Here is a 3,777-nt window from a genome sequence, read left to right on the forward strand (position 1 = left end):
CAGTTTCGGCGAACCGCTCAAATCAGGCGAGCTTAACAGTTGAGGCGAGCTCATCTCTTTGAGCCAGGTTCCCAGTTTCGGCGAACCGCTCAAATCAGGCGAGCTTAACAGTTGAGGCGAGCTCATCTCTTTGAGCCAGGTTCCCAGTTTCGGCGAACCGCTCAAATCAGGCGAGCTTAACAGTTGAGGCGAGCTCATCTCTTTGAGCCAGGTTCCCAGTTTCGGCGAACCGCTCAAATCAGGCGAGCTTAACAGTTGAGGCGAGCTCATCTCTTTGAGCCAGGTTCCCAGTTTCGGCGAACCGCTCAAATCAGGCGAGCTTAACAGTTGAGGCGAGCTCATCTCTTTGAGCCAGGTTCCCAGTTTCGGCGAACCGCTCAAATCAGGCGAGCTTAACAGTTGAGGCGAGCTCATCTCTTTGAGCCAGGTTCCCAGTTTCGGCGAACCGCTCAAATCAGGCGAGCTTAACAGTTGAGGCGAGCTCATCTCTTTGAGCCAGGTTCCCAGTTTCGGCGAACCGCTCAAATCAGGCGAGCTTAACAGTTGAGGCGAGCTCATCTCTTTGAGCCAGGTTCCCAGTTTCGGCGAACCGCTCAAATCAGGCGAGCTTAACAGTTGAGGCGAGCTCATCTCTTTGAGCCAGGTTCCCAGTTTCGGCGAACCGCTCAAATCAGGCGAGCTTAACAGTTGAGGCGAGCTCATCTCTTTGAGCCAGGTTCCCAGTTTCGGCGAACCGCTCAAATCAGGCGAGCTTAACAGTTGAGGCGAGCTCATCTCTTTGAGCCAGGTTCCCAGTTTCGGCGAACCGCTCAAATCAGGCGAGCTTAACAGCTTAGGCGAGCCCCATCTCTTTGAGCCAGGTTCCCAGTTTCGGCGAACCGCTCAAATCAGGCGAGCTTAACAGCTTAGGCGAGCCCCATCTCTTTGAGCCAGGTTCCCAGTTTCGGCGAACCGCTCAAATCAGGCGAGCTTAACAGTTTAGGCGAGCCCATCTCTTTGAGCCAGGTTCCCAGTTTCGGCGAACCGCTCAAATCAGGCGAGCTTAACAGTTTAGGCGAGCCCATCTCTTTGAGCCAGGTTCCCAGTTTCGGCGAACCGCTCAAATCAGGCAAGTTTAACAGTTTAGGCGAGCCCCACTTCTTGAGCCAGGTTCCCGGTTATGGCGAACCGCTCAAAACAGGCGAGACTAGCAGTTCAGGTGGGCTGCATCAAACTCCCACTTGGTCAAACCTTCAGATAGTTAGGACCAAAGCCACAATCCCCCGCCAATCCTCTTCAATAGGATGGCGGGACCCCCACTGTCATGTTAACGGTCACCTCTGACAAAATCAACTTACCAATCCTCTTCAAAAGGATGGTAGGTCCTCAAAGTCGCTCCGATCGCGGCAATCCCTATCATGTTAACGATTACCTCTGATAGCCGACACCATCATTCCCGCAAATGATGTTGTCCAATCAATCGTCACACTCATACGTCCCTGAACGATTTGATTCTCCCAGCACCGTCTTTCCCATAAAAGGCGTTGTTGTTTGATAGTGGCCTACTATGCGATGTGCTGCTATTTCAGGGTTCGTCTTTGCCCCAAGAGAAGACAAATCAGGGTTCGTCTTCATCTTTGCCCTAAGATAAGCTTCCCCCCTAGACTCCAACTGGTGCATGAGTCTAAACTGCCCCCTTACACTCCAACTGGTGCATGAGTCTAAACTGCTCCTACCCTCCGACTGGTATACGAGGTTAAACTGCTCCCTTAAATCCAAACGCCTCGAAAGGCTAAGGATAGAGGAGAAATTTTAGCATTGAGCCTAAGAGAGACTCCTCGACAACTTACCATGCTAAGGGCAAGAGCATGGCTAGTCCAACTCAAACGGCAGTTGGTAAAGACAAATCAAGTCCGTTGATAGCTGAGGGTTTGCTCAAAATCCTAGAAGGCGATCATCAGCTGCGAGTGAAGAGCAGGGATCACTTTACGGGACTTCATATCCAAAGTGTTCCAGACCCCATGCGGCCTGATTCAGGTCTGAAAACTTTGGAGGGGGTTTTGTAGGCAATAAAAATTGCCTTTAATCCTTATCAGAGAAGTTCAGAACAAAACTGCTAAAACCTCGCCCGAAATAGCAGAAAAAGGGGAAAACGCAGATATCTCCCAAACCGTAAGGAATTTGGCGAAACGGAGGAAGCGAACCGAAGCCTTCATCTTGGTTCGGATGGCTCCATCTCGTCGAGATAGGCGATTTTCATATATAATTCGTCCAATTCCGACTTACGGTTTGAAAGTTACGGCTTATTCTTCAATCCATGCTCAGCAGCTCGCCTGCAGCTCGAATCTGCCTGCAGTCCCAAATCCGCCTGCAGACCCAAGTCTGCCTGCAATCCCCAGCTCTGCCTGCAGTCTCAAATCCGCCTGCAGACCCCAAGTCTGCCTGCGCACCTGAGCTCGCCTGCAGACCCAGTTCGCCTGCAAGCTCGCCTGCAGACCCAAGTCTGCTTGCAGTCCTAAGCTCGCCTGCAGACCCAAGCTGCAGACTCGCCAGCTCACTGTCAACTGCCCACTTGGAGTATGGGAACAGTTACATCAGTGGTCAAATCCCACAAATCAAGGGAGAGGGCACAGTACCCCAAGACCGTCAAGCGGCCGCTCACAGTACGAATGATTGGGCAGGTGTCAAGTCGGCCTGAACATTCATAAATGCAGCTCACCTCGGCTGTCTGAGTCAAGAGCCGGATCCGCTAGCACCCGGCGAGCTGTCCAAGCCTACTCGAGTACCAGGAACCCGCTTTCCCACCTCTCTCGGCCTGAAGAGAGAAGACACGGTACTCCAGGCCCGTCGAATGACTGCTCACGGTACGAGTGATCGGACAGATGCCAGATCAACCTGCGCGTTCATAAATGCAGCTTACCTCACTTGTCCAAGCAGAAGGGAGGGCCGCCGGCGCTCAGTGAGTTGGCCATATCCACTCGAGTATCTGACAGCCGCTGTCACGCATACGAGGAGGGGCTTTCCCATTCCTAAGTGACGTGATCTAAAACATGGCCCTCGAATGACTGCTCCTGTTGCAGGTGAACAGCAGGATATCTCTGAACGACGTGTGGTCACATCCCATAATTCAAGGAGCAGTCAAGCTGTCTCCCTCACATGGTCAAATCCCATGAATCAAGGGATGGCCCATGTCATCCCTTGCCTACTAAAACCCATCTTCAGCCAGCATGAAAGAGGGATTTTTGGCCGTTGCATATTCTGCTGGCTAATCTCCCAAAGGTTGAACTTGGACCTTTGCCAAGGGCTCCCTCATTTGAGAACCGAAGCTCCGGCTCCGGCAGCAACTTCGATCGGATCGGCCAAGGGAAGCAGACTCGGCACGAGCACCGAGCGAGGCGTCCTATCGCCACCGAGGAACCCACGTTAAACAAGGAGGGCTTTCCCCCCGCTTCTGTTATAAACATTTGATTAATTAGTTTGTAATAAGCCTTCTTATCAATACAAACGAAGTTCCCTGTTTTCGGGAGATCAAAATTTACACATATAGAAGATGGCGACCACAGTGGGAGAATCCGTTCATTAAGATGAATTGGTGGTGGCGCAGTCTGATGAAGTTGATGCAGGGACCACGGTTGAGTCCCTTGTGATCAAATTCGAGGGGTACTTACAATCGTCCTCTTCTGACGGCCATACATCTCGCGATGACTGCAGAGTCGTGCGGGTGGCCCAGCCCCAAGAGGCCGAGGCAACCAAGCCTGAGGGATCTGCCCAAGCCGAGGCAGGGGGTTCTTTTCCCCC

This window comes from Asparagus officinalis, chromosome 2, assembly GCF_001876935.1.
Source record: "Asparagus officinalis chromosome 2, Aspof.V1, whole genome shotgun sequence".
NCBI classification, from domain to species: Eukaryota; Viridiplantae; Streptophyta; class Magnoliopsida; order Asparagales; family Asparagaceae; genus Asparagus; species Asparagus officinalis.